This window comes from Octopus bimaculoides, chromosome 11 (genome assembly GCF_001194135.2).
Source record: "Octopus bimaculoides isolate UCB-OBI-ISO-001 chromosome 11, ASM119413v2, whole genome shotgun sequence".
Classification (NCBI taxonomy): Eukaryota; Metazoa; Mollusca; class Cephalopoda; order Octopoda; family Octopodidae; genus Octopus; species Octopus bimaculoides.
In genome coordinates, this window is record NC_068991.1 from 77689883 (window position 1) to 77707433 (window position 17551).

At 37.2% G+C, this 17551-nt stretch overlaps 1 protein-coding gene across 6 annotated transcripts in view; it reads left to right on the top strand.

The window, feature by feature from the left end:
* Positions 1 to 17172: 17172 nt before the first annotated feature.
* The window catches only part of LOC106868589 (uncharacterized), a 137656-nt gene continuing 137277 nt past the window's right edge, over positions 17173 to 17551 (top strand). For 2 of the 6 annotated variants that reach the window (XM_052971951.1, XM_052971952.1), the window contains exon 1: positions 17173 to 17398. The gene's annotated coding sequence lies outside the window, so the exon portion shown is untranslated. The remainder of the gene's footprint in view (positions 17399 to 17551) is intronic. The other 4 variants (XM_052971950.1, XM_052971948.1, XM_052971947.1 and 1 more) reach the window with 4 other exon arrangements.

Sequence of the window (17551 nt, forward strand, 5' to 3'; positions counted from 1 at the left end):
CTCTGATGTCCAAAACCTTTAAAAAAACCAAAGACTTCTTTTTATTCTTTTATTTTTTTCTAAAAGTCATATAATAATTCGTAAGAAGGAGCTTTAAAACATCCATGTTCAAATTACTACATGTCACTTATTTGCCACCCACTCATGTCTGTCCTCATCTGTGATTTCTGCATTGTCAATGGCTTCCGTTTTATGTTTTTTTAAAAACTCAGATTTCTCTCTGAAATGAATTTCTCTTGTCCAACGTAATCCTTTCAAATCTTCCATTTGGCCATATTCCACTTTGTCTGCTACATTCATTCTTTGATATGTTTATTTATTTTATGTATTTATTTATTTGGTTCTTTTTAGTTCACCTTTTTTTTTTTTTTTATCTTTTGCTTGTTTCAATCATTGGAATGTGGCCATGCTGGGGCACCACATCAAAAGGTTTTAGTCAAACAGATTGACTCCAGCACTTATGCTTTCTTTTAAGGTTAGTACTTCCTGTACCAGTCTGTTTTGCTGAACCGTTAATTTAACAGGACATAAACAAACCATCACTGCTTCTCAAGCGTGGGAAGTGGGGGCGGACTCAAACATGTGTGTGTGTGTGTGTGTGTGTGTGTGTGTGTGTGTGTGTGTACGTGTCTCTGTGTGTGTGTATGTGTGTATGTGTGTGTGCATGGTTGAATTTGGTAAATGGTAATTATGTGTGTTCTTTGAAAGTGTAAAGTGTAACTAAGAAGCAATTTAACTAATTTACAAAATTTTCTGACGATCATCAAATCCTTTTTATTCCTTTTTATTTAAACTGCAAGAGCAACAAATGATATTACAGCAACAAATACTGTAATTACTGAAGCCATCAGCACAGTCAGGAAAAGTGTTCTCGCCAGACTGAGTCACAAACTCCATAACAGAATTCAAATATGAACCTGAGGAAGAAATTACCTTTGAAGCATACGACGGAAGATATGAGAAAATCTTCAAGAAAGACTGTAAAGATTGGGACGATGAGAGGAAGACATGCGTAATCTTGAGAAAACTGGCAGCAACAGAACATGAACAATACAGTAATTAGGGACTCCCAGGAAGACGTTTGGACATAAACTTTAGTGAAACAATAAATATATTGTGTAAAGTTTTCACTGAAAAAAGCTGATTGTTCAACTCACATTGGAAGTGTCTGGACAAAGAGAAAAACAACGATGAGGATTATATCACAAATGCTCATAGAGTAAAGAGGGAAAGCGAGAAGTTTAAACTGGACGAATTAACACCAGATATGTTCAAATGCCTCACAAGAAGAGAAATGAGAATGAGTTTACTTATAACAGTCATAGATGTGAATTAGGTTCAATCCTAACGGTAATTAACTTGTTTGGCACAAGTTGGAGATATTCTAAAATTCCTTTTCTGTTAAAAAAAGAACATTAATAATAATAATAAATTTTGTCGTTTAACTCTCAACCACAATGAGAAAGAAATTTATTTTTCCACTCTGAACTGGCCTCATCATATCTTACTGTCCAACAAGGTTAAAGAACAATTTATTTTAAAATAAGGAAAATTATTCCATTGTTTTTCTCAGGGCCAGGGGTTAAATCAGAGAAAATGATGTAACATGACAAATTATTCAATTACTTTTGAGAGCCAGAGAAGTTACCTAACATCATTAAATATGCATATCTGCAACATTCATGTTTAGAAAATGTAATAACGGTTCATGTTATTTTATTCTGTTCTGGTTTCTGATTGTATTTTCCGTTGAGTTTACGGCCATAATATGGAAGATCTCCCTGCTGAGATCTATCCAGTGCTTTGGTGAGAGATTTAACCTTGAGTTACCTTCTTTGGCCGGTGAAAGCAATTGAATAAATTGGCATATGTTACTGTGTTTTCTCTCGTATAAAATACTGGTCCATTAGGGGAAGTGAATTATTTCTCTTACTTTAGAAGAAATAGTTATTTAATTTTGTTGGATGAGGAAGCAACATTAGACCAAATTAGAATTTTTCTTATTTAACTTCTAGCTCTGAGGGGAAAAAAACTAATTTCTTTTATTTTAGAATAAATTATTCAATCCTGTCAAATTGCAAGAAAACATCAGCCCAGATCGGACAAAGTCTATTTCTTTGTGATTCATAGTTAAATAAACCTTTCTACTATAGGCACAAGGCCTATATCAATTATAGCACCCCCAATATTTAACTGGTACTTATTTTCTCAACTCCTGTTCTTAACTGGTGCTTATTTTATTGACCCTGAAAAGATAAAAAGCAAAGTTGATCTTGGTGAGATTTGAACTCAAAAACATGAAGATGGATGAAATGCCACGGAGCATTTTGTCCAGAATGCAAACAATCCTACCAGCTCACCACCCTAATAATAGTTAATTAATAATTAGTCAAGTGATGTTCCTTACATAGGCACAAGACAGAAATTAGGTGGTAGTGGGGGGAGGGTTATTTATTTGTTTCTTTTTTTAACCAAAAACAACAACAAAAAACTGCTGGTCTGGACCAAATAAGCAAATTGCAGCTGGTGGTTCTGAAAGTTGGGTTAATATAAAGTTTAGAGGCTTAAAAATATGGACATAAATTGACTGGAGGTGACAACAGTGAAATCTGATAATCTAATATAAACAAATCTATGTAAAATAAACCAATTTAAAGAACATGGACAGGAACAATGCCACCACATCCCATTAGTTCTTTTCTATTCAGCTCAGTAGTATTCTTTTATTCTTTTATTAGTTTCAGTCATTTGACTGCGGCCATGCTGGAGCACCGCATTTAGTCAAGCAAATCGACCCCAAGACTTATTCTCTGTTAGCTTAGTACTTATTCTATCGATCTCTTTTCCCAAACTGCTAAGTTACAAGGATGTAAACACACCAGCATCGGTTGTTAAGCGATGCTGGGGTGGGGGGAGGACAAACACACACACACACATACGACAAGCTTCTTTCAGTTTCCGTTTACCAAATCCACTCACAAGGCTTTGGTCGGCCCGAGGCTATAATAGAAGACACTTGTCCAAAGTGCCATGCAGTGGGACTGAACCCAGAATCATGTTGTTGGTAAGCAAGTTACTTACCACACAGCCACAGGATTATAACATTGCTCACATGTAAGTGCAGTGGCTATCATGCATCGACAGGCAAACGACTGAATTTCCTTATCACTGGTGTTTTTTTGCTGGATATAGTAAGTTGGAATGGCTATTTCTCAGCTACTGTTTCTGAAGCCCTTAAAATATCACAAGAAAGGGCTATACCCAAGGGCTCCTGTTGATGCAACATAATGAAGGAGTTCTGTTAAATGAAATTCAGAGATTTCACCAGTTCTTTATGTGTTCCCCTTTTGAAATTATAAAGCGTCCCTGTTGTCGACTCCAGACAATTTACTTTCATTTTAAACCCCTAAACTGCATTAACCCCCAAAGGTACACTCTTGCTGCAGAACAATACATAGCACATGTGTGTGTGTGTGAGTGTCTTTTACTGGCATATATTTTGGTAAAAGCGTGCGTAAAATGCAGAAACTGAATCTGGTCTCCAAATTCTGAGTCGGTTCCTCTTCCGTTCTTTTCTTTTGAAAGATATTGAATAATTTGTTTTAGTTTACAGAACAGAAACTGAATTTGTCCTGTCGTAGAAGAGACAGCTTGCCATTTGATTGCTTTAAATGTCTTTGATCATGAATGATAATGTTGAGGATGAGTGTTGACAACAATTATTACCAATCACTGATTGTCATGCTGTCGGCTGTCGGCAAGTCTTGCACAAAACAATCAAAGAGAAATTTCATGAAATTGGCTCATACAACACATTTTTATTGTCACCAATCACAAGCAGAGAAATTTCCACCAATCAAAGAACCCTGCTGGGAAATATAATTGAGGCTATCATTTTTCAACCAATGAGAATGGCTACCATTTGGACATTCCTTTCTCTCTTTTCTTTTTCTGTTTTGCTTTTTTTTTTTTTTTTTTTTTTTTTTTTTTTTTTTTCTTTTTGAGAACTTTTGCACTTATAAAAGTCTGGATTTCACACTTTCTTTAGGTTTGTCATGAATTCAGCAAGAAAGGACAATCAGCTTGCACACTCACTCCATTATTTCTCTCTGATTCTATTAGCGATACCTTTAACATCAGTCACACTCGTAAACGTCACTGTCAATGCGTTACTCTACTTTCCTCTGGTCCACTGCAAACAGTTAATCGTTCTTTTTTTTATTCAATAATCTTCGTACAAAGAAAATTATTCCTACCATTCTTTTAGATGTACCTCTTTCTAGACAACAACAATCTTAAACTTTACACTAAATGTTTACCCAAATACTTGCAAACTTTTCTTTCACCGATGCTTTTTTAGCCAAAATATGTTGTTGGAATGGTAGTCATCATAAACAGCCCCAAATACAAATAAGGATGTAGAAAACAGGCAATAATTTTGCATAACAATGATATCACATCTCTTAGAAATGAATTGGTCCATGTATCCGTTATTAAACGGTTATTTGCAGTAACAGATTTTGGAACCTCATTCAGAGCTCAAGGCTCTGATTCAGTATTTTGTCCTTTATCAATAATTATGTCATTGTTCATTTGATCTCCATCAGCTAATAGACCCCCTTCATTATCAGGAATCCTATCTGTATCACCCTTTGCTTGAGATATAAATCCATTTTGTTGAAGTTCTTCATTTCATTTGCATCAACACCAAACTGGAGCCCACAGTTTCATAGAACATTATTCACAGTGACTGTGTTTGTCTGAGCATCGAAGCTGATGGACAAACAGATCTTCCTGAGACAGGGTTTGTCTGATAACACCAATGCATGCAACTGAAATATGGATCTGAAGAATCTTTTACAAGGTGAGTTTGCTTTCAAATCCATTTTAACATTAGTGACCGTTCTTTTTTTTTTTTCAGCAATTCCATTTGATTTTTGATGTTATGGAGTCATTTTGATCTTATGAAGCCATGTACACAAAACATCAGGAAATTCATAGGTATTATCTGTTAGTAATTCTTTTCTGAAACAACATTTCTAGCAAACACAGACCCTAATACCTACCTAACCATTTCTGCTTCTTTATTCTAAATTCTTATGACCACAGGTCAACCTAGGCGTCAACAAGTATTAAGAGCAAATCCTCAATTCTTGAGATAAGCATGATCCCTAGGTACACATATCCATGCTTTAATTTCTTTAGGTCTTATATGCCCTGTGTGAGGGATTTCTGATTTTATTCTAGTCTATATTAGACATCTTCTTTCGTATCTTATTGTTCCACATCTTTATGGTTACCTAGTCAACATACTTCTGACTTCAGCTGATTCCTTATTGTTGCTGAACCACAATGTGTATGCTGCACATATTTTACCATAAATATTCTCAGTCTGGTGGAACAATTAATTTTGCCTTACACAAGATAGGATCATCAACTGTTAACATAATTTTCAAGGACTTAATTGGCCTTTCAAAAACAGTACACTTGCTCCAATTATATTAGATAAAATATTATCCTTAACAGTTTCCAATATTTCAGTTTCTACAAGATTAATTAAAAAAAAAATCGCCATTGTCATTATGTTCACTTCCTCCAACATTATCAATGAATTCCAGTTGGAATAATACATCAACACATAATATTTCAAAGGTGTTTCCCTGATACAAGGGGTCAGCTAAAAAGTTCATAGGTTAACCAAGAAACTCTCAGGGAATGGACAGGTGAGGTTTATTTTTCAACATAGTCCCCTTTTGGTTCAGACACTTCTTTCATTCATGTTGCAGTGCCTGGATTCCATATCAACAGCAGACCTGACATCATCATCACTGCAATACTGGCTCCCAGCCAAATGGTTTTTTTTTTATGTTGAGGAACAGATGATTACCAAACGGGGCCAAATCAGGAGAATAAGGAGGTTGATTAACTTGTTCAAAGCTACAGTCTTGCACAGCATCCATTGAAATGAAGGGATTTGTGTGCTGGAGCATTGTCCTGATGAAACACTTTCCTCAAGTTTTCTGGGCATTGATAGACTTCTGTAACTGCCTCAGGAAGTTGGCACAGCACTCTCCATTGACGGTGTGACCCTTTTCAAGATAGTCCATAACTACAATACCTTTTGCATCCTAAAAAAACTGAGGTTGTCATTCTCCCCGCCAATGAAACAACCTTGGCCTTCTTTGGAATGGGTGAAGAGGAGTGTTTGTACTGCATGGATTGTCCCTTTGTCTCTGGCTCAAAGTGATGAAGCCAACCCTCATCCTGGCTTAGGAAGCATTCAAGGAAACCAGACCAGCTGGATCTGCCTCAAACAATGTCAGATTTTCCCATGATGTGCTTAGTCTGGTGCACTTTTGATCAGGTATCAAGAAGACATTGCACCCACCAAGCAGAAATCTTCGTCATGTCAAGTTCATTGGGTAGAATATTCTCAATTCTGTCGCAGGATATGCTAACAGCATTGGCTTCTTTGGTTTATAACCAATTACCAGCCATCCTTCATCTTGTGGTGAACACTATCAATATTTTCCTTGGTAGTGGCAGTTGCAGGATATCCTGACTCTCCCCCCCCCCTCCCAAATTCAGCTGCCCAATTTTGCATTGTTGATAAAGCTGGAGCATCATCCTCTAATGCAGCGACCATGTCAGCATGAATGCCTTTGCGGGTACTAAACCATTTTTCTGCAAGTACTTGATAACACCAAAATGCCGCATTTTGTCCATTTTCAAGAGGAGCCACTACTAATCACTTTTGAAGTCTTCTTTGAAAATTCAAATGTCAGTTTACCTGGAAAGAAACAATACATTTATAAATAAGAAGAGTTGAAATTAATGCATGCCAGATTTCCCAGCTCTAGCATCACTCCTTCATAGTCATCCTGTGAACTTTTCAACCCACCATTGTACATTTCTTAATCAAATATTCTCATATAAAGCTCATCTTACAAAATGACCCAAATTGATGTTAAAATTACATTCCTGTGGTCTCTGATCCAAGACCAATTTTAATTTTCTGTTAAGCAGACGGTACCATACTTTTCAAGAACACATACAAATTGTTAAGGCTTCCATTTGCCTCTTTAAGTATCTTGTTTCAGCTGGGGTTAATCATCATCATCATCATCATCATCGTTTAACGTCCGCTTTCCATGCTAGCATGGGTTGGACGATTTGACTGAGGACTGGTGAAACCGGATGGCAACACCAGGCTCCAGTCTGATAAATATATCACTGGATGAATGTCTTGTAAAAGTATTCCTGATATAGCCGTTTCACCTACATCCGTTATTACGGTAACTTCTTTCATGGCATCATATATCTGGATTTCTGGCCAATGTCAAATTTATTTGCTTAAAGAACTCTTGTTGAAGGACTCTCCACAAAAATGAGATGCCATATTTATACAGTGATGCCGATGGTGATTTGAAGTTTAAACAATGATTAATAAATCTTCCATAGAAATTTATAAGTCCAATGAAAGAAGATTCTAATTACTTCTTGTCCTTTGGTTGCTTTGCATCCATAATTCTCCTTCTTTTGTAATCTTATATCCACAAAAAGGTAATTCATCAACCTCTATCACGAATTTAGCATGACTGATCATTTTGTAATCTTATCCATCATGAAATGTAGATTTTCAACAGTTTTTTAATTAATTCATTTGTAGCAGACATGTTTTAGTTTCACCCAGGACTGGGTTTTTTCCAGTTGTGAAAATTTTCATAAACAAAAATGTGATCTTCCCTCTTGAGTAATGGTGTCAGCAACAATCTGACCAATGAAATTCTATAAAAATGTTTTGAATTTTCAAATGATGAAGTCACCATTGATTTTTTTTCAATCAGATTTGTTCTAAGGAAGAAGAAAAGGGACCAGATCTAAAGCGAAAAGTCAGAGCTTGATGGGCAGAGTGTATGAATGTGTGCAGTGAAGTGTAACAGCTGGCAAATTCTCTCATTTGGTAGTTCCCATTATGTCATGGCTGTCAAAATACTCTGTGGTAAAAAGAAGCATCTACACTAACACTGGCACACTCACCATTTCCACAGACAAATTCTTGTTGCTCCCTCAACACACATTCTAGAACTATGAACAGAACTCTCCAGCTTGATTTTACTTTCTGTTCTTGGAACAGTCATGTCCCATGTAAACTTTTAACAATAAAAGAATTAGTGCACTAAAAAGATAAAAAAAAAAAACTATTCTTCCCATTCATCTAACATCTCACCCATCAACATACATCATTCTGATAAACAATAATATTGTCAAAATATTTTTCATGATGTTCAATTGCTCTCTGAAACATAACAATGGCTATTCCAATGTCCACCTTAAAAGGTGCATTGCAGTATACAGTAGTAACTTCAAAAGCCATTTCTCTCTGATGATATATGCCTTTCAATGTAGTTTAGTTTTTCGTTTTATGTCCCTCACTTCTTGCAATGTTTACCAATTACAGAACATTTTAAAGGCTGCAACATTTTTAATCAGATTTATGCTTGTTTCTATTAAGATGTGACATCATCAAGATCATCCTGACTTTCTATAATTGTTTTTGTATTTCAAACATCTGAGATTTAAAAAATCATTTTAAGCTGTTGAATTAATTTTATGCATTACGCTTCTGATCATCTGACTAAAGATATTATAATGCTTTTACATAATGCTCAGGTGATTGGATGCCATGTTTGAATCTCGTTTGAATCATGTCCTTTCTGTACTCTGTCCTTTGGTTCCAATTTTATCAAATTCATAAAAACCAGCTGACTCGTGTAATTTCTGAAAATAACTTTGAAGAGATTCACTTAGATTGTTGTCACAAGAAGCTGATTCCTTCAGCAATTACTAATTTATTTTGGAGACAATCTAATGACATTATCACAGATCTTATACTTCTAAAATCCATTGTTATGAAATACTTGGGTTTTATCATTACTAAAACTCCTCATGTGGAAATACAACACACTTTAGATAAAATTTTTAAGAAACCAGTTTGATATTTGTTTCCTTTTTATTGTTAATTCCCAAATCTTCCATTCTTGCTGTAGCAGCAAAGAATTACAACCATACCTCTGTTGCATCTGAAGTGTTGAACAGAAACTCACTATTATTGCTGTGCTGTATACAGTGTTCAGCGAAATACAGTTGAGGTCTCTTACAATTCTTTCTCTTCAGATGCTTCTTTATCTAATTGAATAACCAAAGAGTTTCATTGGACTCACAACCACTTTAAACAGGAGAGAAATTTGTCCGCATGGATGACGGTGCACATGTGTTTAATGATTCTGCAAAGAAAGAGGCTTGGAGATGCCATTATGAAAGTCTGATGAATGTGGAGACCCAATTGAGGGACCAGCTACTCACATCGACAGTACCCTGGTAGGTAAAACAATTAAGAATATTAAGACAGGGAAAGCCCCCAGCCCCACCACTGAGATGCTTAAAAATATCTGGTGGTGTGGGTTATGGTCTAGTCACCAATATTGTAAATCAGGTTGTCCATGAAGGAGTCATACCCAATGTCTGGTGTAGCAGCATCATAGTCAACTGTTACAAAGGTAAAGGTGATGTTTTAGATAGAAATAACTACAGGGGTATCAAATTGCTGGATCAGGTGATGAATGTCACAGAGAGGGTGATAGCCCAATTAACTAGGGAGATAGTTAGCCTAGATGAGATAAAGTTTGGTTTTGTGCCAGGTAGAAATACCACTGATGCTATATTTCTGGTAAGGCAACTGCAGGAGAAATACTTGGCCAAAGACAGATATCTGTACTTGGCTTTTGTTGACTTGGAGAAAGCCTTTGACAGGGTTACCCAATCCGTTATCTGGTGGTCAATGTAGAAACTAAGGATAGACAAGTGGTTGGTAGAAGCTGTACAAACCTTGTACAGGGATGCTGTCAGTAAGGTGAGGTTTGGCAACAAGTATAGTGAGGAATTCCAGGTAGAAGTAGGAGTTCACCAAGAGTGTCATGGTGAATGGGGATCGTTTTCAGATCCTTGTTCCACGCCGTCTTCCTATTGGTTTTTCTAAGTCTGTTCTTCTATTCTAAGATGTTAAAGTGTGATTTTTAGGAAGATTTGGGTGCTATTTCTAACGTGACTCTCTTTATTGGCTTGTGACAAGCCTGGTAGTGGACATCGTGGACACAATGAAGTCCTGAGACTACAAACCACTGTATACTTCTTCCCACACCTCTTCTATTTGTCTCTTTGTCTTTCTGCTTCTCTTTCTCTCTCTCTTTACTATAATATCGTTGACAATGAGTGTTCTATAATGACCAAATAAGTGACACAAATGAAGTTGAAAAAGACAGAGAATATTCAGTATTGATGTGTTTTAATTGGTTTTCTAGTTTATTTGATATTATGCGGATTCCCCTCTTTCTTGGTTCGACGATCTTCAGCATCCACACTGATAAGCAATCCAAATCACATCCAAATAGACAGCTAAAGCAATCTATTTGCTTCTGTGATTCGACATTTACTTTTAATGGGGGAAACCCAACACGTATTGTATCTCTGCATTCTTGTCTTACTCAATGCTTCCCATAAGAAAGAAAATTGGATTTCGTTATATACGCCGAACTTTAAACTTGTCATAAATATGGAAGCCTATAAATACAACCAAATTATCGATTTCATGTTGAATGCAGTGAATGAAGTGATGGTCAAAATATTGTAGCACAATATTTTGTATGCTGAAATGATTACATTTTGGAATATTGATTTTTTTTAAACGTTGGCCCAAGATCACACGTTTTCTGGGTAAATTTAAAGTCAATTATATTGAAACCAATATATTATTGGCACTAATTTTATAGGTTCTGGAAGAATGAAAGACAAAAATAAACCCCACTGTGATATGTACTCAGAACCGAAGAGGTCAGCAACCTTATATTTGGAATTTTATATTTCGTATTCTGGCATAAAGCCACCATCTTTTTTAATTTTCTTTATTGCAAAGATTTAATTAATTGAATCTCCTCCAGAATAAACCCAATAGACATTTTCTTGACCCAAGAAGGAAGAAAGACGGTCATCTAACAAGATTTGAATTTTTGCCGAAGAGGGTTGCAATGGAAATTTGAAGTGAGGCTTCTACTGAGTTTTGAACCATCTTAACTGACATCTCCACTTTAGAACCACGGCTCAGCTATATTCTTTCTTTTGCTTGCTTCAGTCATTTGACTGTGGCCATGCTGGAGCACCGCCTTAAAGGGTTTTTAGTCGAAGAAAGCAACCCCAGGACTTATTATTTGTGAGCCAAGTACTTATTCTATCAGTTCTTTTGCTGAACTGCTAGGTTTGGGGACATAAACACACCAACATCAGTTGTCAAGTGTTGGCGGGAGAACAAACGTACACACAAACACACACACACACACACACACACACACACACACACACACACACACGTAAGACGGGCTTCTTTCAGTTTCCGTCTACCAAATCCGCCCACAAGACTTTGGTCAGTCCGATGTTATAGTAGAAGACACTTGCCCAAGGTGCCATGCGGTGGGATTGAACCTAGAACCATGCGGTTGAGAAGCAAGCTTCTTACTACACAGCTACACCTGCACCTAGAAATAAACTGTATCATCTTAAAAGGCATTAGCGCCTTTGGAAATATAATTCAATCAAAAGGTGATGGTCATCTACAAGAGGTCAAAAATGTCACCATAAAAGGCATTAGCACCTTCGTAAATATAGTTCAACCAATCAGATCAGCTGCTGTGAAACCAAAAAAGCAGCAGACTTTATGGATTTGCCCTCCAAATAGTTCTGCCGAAGATTCTTGAAGACCGACTGAAAGGTATAAAAACTCCCAAACATAACAATTTCAGGTGCTGCATAGAACTCTGTTAGTCAGTTTTGTGATCAGGTATTCTCATTATTTTACTTATTTTACCTTTAATAACCATGAACAATTTTCATATCAATGGCTAAAATATTTTATGCAATGAAGTCTTGTAACTATCACATTCACTATTTCTTGTATGTTGTTTTATTCAAATAATCGTTATACAGAGGTAAAGGCAAATGGTCTGAGTAATAAAAAAAAATATGGAAACTCACACTAATGTGGTCATTGTTGCTTTCACATGTAGCCAATCTAATATTGTTTTACCAACAACGAATTAAGGAGTAAGACTCTCTAGAATGAAGATTCACAAAATACTAATAATAAACATTGACTTGGTCCTATACTGAGCCCCACTCTCTCTAACACTCACTCAGTATACCCTGATCCTCTCCAAAACAAATCCCTTATCCTTTCCCTATCTATTTCTCATCTCTATAATCTAGAATATAATTCTGGATTCCAAAATTCTTACAAAAGATGGCGTCTTGTCACGAACGTGTGCGTGCGTATTTGTATGTACACTCTCACTCGCAACTCAAGGTTGTCGAAGCCAGATATCAATGAAGGCGCCTTCTGTATTCATTGTGCTTTGTGATACGTGATGATTCTATTATATTCTTATGCATATCATCAGGGAACGACCTGGTTGTCTACACCAGTGTACATCTCTCTGAACAAATCGTCCTTGTTGACTTTTGTAATTAACAATTTTCCCTGTCTCTCACACTCATCTCATATGAATGCTGCTGGTAAATGAAAGCCGAATGTTTTTTGTTTCTCTGAACTTTCTACAACAGCTTCTTCTCATTCTTGATCGGCAAAGAGAAACTCCAAACTCTCTTGATTTCTTTCTCTTCTCCAAATCCACATCTACCCTATTACTGCCGCCTCCATGCCATTAGATCATTTGACCATAACATGGTGAGAGTCAGCCACATAACGATCAACACTCGCCGCCTCCAGAACCCAAGAGAATTCAAGTTATTTTGTCAGAGACAGTTAAGCAGATGAGGTGACTGAAACAAAACTCTTTGATGTGTCTGTAGCGAACTCTAGTGAACTTCCTCTCTCTCTATTATATATAAATACATACGAACGTAGCAGGTAGCAGCTAACTTTTGGGCGCTGTTTTGGACCCCGTTGTGTCTATCACTCCGATTAGTTGGGGTTGGCGCAATTTGTCTCTTACTCTATTGCACGCCAATATGCAACCCAACTAATCGCAACCTTCATATAAGTTACGTGAGACAGTTTGTTCCAAATAGCATTTGAGCCTGTCGTCAGCTATAAAAACTCACCTCCTACTAGTCTCAACGCCAGTTGGTTCCAGACTTTCTAAGGTCTAACCACCAACGTCGTCAACAACATCTACACAGCACCAATGCACTGCACTGGTTCTAACATATTGCTGTTCGTGAGCTTCACACCAAGGTCGACAGCTAACATACAACCCACGCAGTTGCATGTAGATATATGAATAAATGTACATCAACCACTTCCATTTATCATTCAGTCGTGTGGCCACAATAAACGTATTTAAAGTCATCACCTTTGTTCCATGTATTTCTTTACCTGGTTCCTGCTAAATAATATTACAGCCTTCTGAGCGGAATCACATAAGATGGAATACCACATAACCATCCAAAGTGGTGACCCTACGTAATGTGGACACTATCCAACTGAAAATGGCCTGCAGCTGCGCTAATATGGTGTAGCTGAAGAACATGGCCTAAATTGCGTGAAAATAATCCTTTCACCTCTTCTAAATTGGTTACTTTTACTCACCACTGCAGCTAAATCTCCAGTAGTAGATGTATAACAGAGGATCGAAACCTGAGTTTCACGTTCCTTTCCATTGCTTTTTATAATGAACGTAAAATCCACTTGCTTCCAAGTCAAATATTCGCCACCATCTTAGACGAAATAGAGGTAGATATGTCTAAACCGAATTCAACTCTGATTTCACGATTACGTTCAACTTTAACTAGGGTATATATTTGCGATATCTGTGAAAAAAAACTTCCTTGTTACCTTCCAGACAGTTTTTTTCTGTCACCTTCAGTCAATTTCCTTCTGCCAGGTCCAGAACAATTTCGTCGAGACACATACACGATCCCACGTGCGCGCACACATTCACTAACAAACTTCTTTCGCGCGATCCCTGAACTCTTTACCTTCCCCACTTCCACACACTTAGTGGCAGACTATTATGAAGACCAGACAAGAGATTTTCGATGTAAACAGTCAGCCACAATACAAACTCGTCACAATTGTGTAATTACGGGGAAACTGAATAAAACACGAAACAAGAATGGACGTTCTTTCGGCAATCCATTTCAATACATCTAGAAATTATTCACTTGTTACATCCCATTACAACCGAAAAACAAAAATATACCTGCAGGAATTACACAATCTATGGACTCTCCAGGTTTTTAAATTGCAGCTGATACTTTGAATCTTTTGCCGCAAGGATCTCAATCAACTTTGCAAAATCGTCTTTGTTCATCACTCATAAGCCATGATGGATCCTTAAACAAACACTTTTACAGAAAAAAAAACTTGTAAATTTCTGCCTATTTTGGTTTCAATGACACAATGCACGATTCGACAAAACTCCTCCAACACTTTCCTTTTCATCATCCCCCACTTCGTAAACATTTTCGCCAAGTGAGAGAACCTCTGTTTAGTTTCCCGTCCTATTAGACAAAATAGCTAAATCTCCCTCAAATTACACTTTCCCATCTCAAGCAAAAACGGCAGGCATACATTCGATGATGTCCTACACATCGCTAAAAAGGAAATTCTATTAAAATTCCTTTCATATCTAAGATGCATGAAAGGAATAGACCTTACTACTCAATGCGTACTTTATCTTATCGACCCCAGAATGATAACAAAGTTAACCTCGGTGAAATTCGAACTCATAACCTAAAAATCTATTACGTAATGTGGCAAACATTTTGTCCAATATTTTAACTCTTCTGACACTTCAAGGTAATCCTAAATAAATAATGCGGGAGAATGACATGATGGTCACGGCTGGAACATCTTTAATAATATTTCTGTTCACTCAGAGGTGGCAGGGGATGAAACAACGACATATTTGGTCGTTTTAAACCAACATGGCCACGAGCCCTCACAATATCCCTTCCATTGCACACCAAAGCTTGCCACAATCTCCACCGATCTCTTTAATTTCTCTCTCTCTCTCTCTCTCTCTCTCTCTCTCTCTCCCTCTCTTCCCCGTCCTCTCCCCCTCTCTGTCTTTCTTTCTTTCTCTCCCTCCCTCTTTCCTTCCCTCTTCATCTCTCTTCCTCGCTTTCTCAGTAATATATTCCTGCCACAGACAGTATCTGTAACCAGGGCAACCATCATATCCTGACGTTTGCGCTTTCTCGCATTTCAAAGCTGATTGGAGCAGTTTTTAACAATTGGGTTTCTTTCCCCAATACCGTGACTTTATTTCCTTCTCACGAACAACCCGTACGGAGTCTGGAGTCTGGAGTCAGAGCTACCCTGTATCCCCATGTCATTGACCTCTAATACCTCACCTTTGACAATTCGACGAAAGTAATGACGTTGTTCTTGACACCAACAGAGCATTCGATCGCACAAGAATCTGCCAGCAATTCACAGCAACTCACCAGTGGGTTTCAGCCGTCTCCCAACTTCGGGACTGGAAGCTTCGCATCGCAACGTGCAGGCGGGTCTCTCTTTAAGCCACAGTTTATCCTCTCCAGTATACTCCAAGATTCCGTTTTGACATCCACACTCTTCTCCATGTACATTGGAAACTTCGTGTCTTCTCCAACAATCTGGGAGTTGAGATACACACACATACGAGCGTGCGGGGACACACACACACACACACACACACACACAGACAAAGCCACGAGAGGAAGAAATACTGGTGAGATGAGCCGGTTTAGGTGAACAAAGATAGGTAAAAGGTTATTGTACTCGTGTTTAAAGACACAGAGTGAGAGAAAGAGAGAGAGAGGGAGAGAGAGAGAGAGAGAGAGAGAGAGAGAGAGAGAGAGAGAGAGAGAGAGAGAGAGAGAGAGAGAGATGAAGGGAACAGGGCACCTGTGAGCTAGAATTTTAGGTGTGTTGGTGACTCAGTCTTTTACAGTCAGTTTAATGACATTTGGGATTATCTAGAATCTGTATGTGCTTGGGTGTGGCAGCTACACCGTTGAGAATTCATCAAGACATTGGTTTAAAACAACAATTTGTGTGAGACAATTTGTGTGCTCTTTCACCAAGCCTTTTCAGTGTTTTCAAGATTACTTTGGAATAGAAGCGCATAAAAAAATGCAAGATAATAAGTAAAAATAAAAATGAGATCGTTGGTGAATTTATATATTTAAAAAGAACAATATAAGATCAAAGAAATAAGTAAAATGCTACAAACAGAGGCTGCAGCGGTTTTACCAAATTGAGATCTTGTTTGGTAAAATAAAATGATTACAATAAAATATTTCACCTTCCAAGAACAATAGTAATTCCAACTGAACTATTAAGGTGCAAATTATGGACGTGAGATGCTGAAAGTGAGGAAAAAATGATGGCGTTTGAGATGAAATCGCAGGCAAAACTGCTTTGTGTTCTGTAAAGAGAATGAGAGTTAAGAAAAGAAATTTGGGGAGAAGATTACGAAGCATGAAATTCTTCTAACAATTGTTAAAAGGCTGAAAATGAAGTGATTCGGTCATGTAACTCGATACCATACCATACTCTTACGCTGGTTAGTCGGTTAATAGACCGATCGCGTGAAACTACGGTGGTTTACTCGTGGTATCTGACCGCGTATCCAATGATTCGGTTACGAATCACCGCCATAGAGTTCATTCTATACAGTACCCAGGTGCCAAATATTCACAATACCCTGAAGAAATATTATATCGACATCAGTATGAGATTGATTCTTTCATTTATGAATTGCAGAAGGCTGAAAAACAAAGTTGCTCCCTGTGGGATTCGAACTCATAAACAAAAAAAAAAATTCTTTTACGATTCTACCGCCTTTACGATTCTGCGCTCTTCCTTTGTTTTTAGAAACAGTAACTTGTAAATCAAGAGATGTTTGATTGCTATTACCAGCAGGTCGTACATGGAGATGGCTGTGTCAGTGAGGTGTAGTTGTGAATCTGCGTGTTAACTTTGAGAAAGAGAAAGCGAGAGAGGAAATAAAAGATCGACAAAACATTATATAAAACTCTAATGTGAAAGCGTCAGTAGTTTTTGCTCGTTTCTTTGTCTTTCTGCTTTTTTTTTCCTTTTATTTTTTTATGTTTATGTTTCCTGGAGCTGAAACAAGTACGAACACGTCCAAGTATTAATAAAACGAACAACAATGTTTCATTGCCGTCTCTAAACGACCAATCAATTCTCAATATCTTTATGATTTAATTTCAATACTAAATCGTCTCGACTTGGTTAAGTCAGAGACGGATCTAGGTGGTTAACTGTTCGATTTGGTCTATCACCTGGTTGGCTGTTCGATCAATACTCATCGATAAGGTAAGAGTTTCGGAGTTTCTCCCCGGCAACTCAACAATAGCTTTTCGTTTATTTATTTATTTGTTTATTTGTTTATTTATTTATCAATCCGTAATAGCATTTACTTTTGTTGCATTTTGCTCTGAATGTTTTTTAGATTTTTCTCAATACATA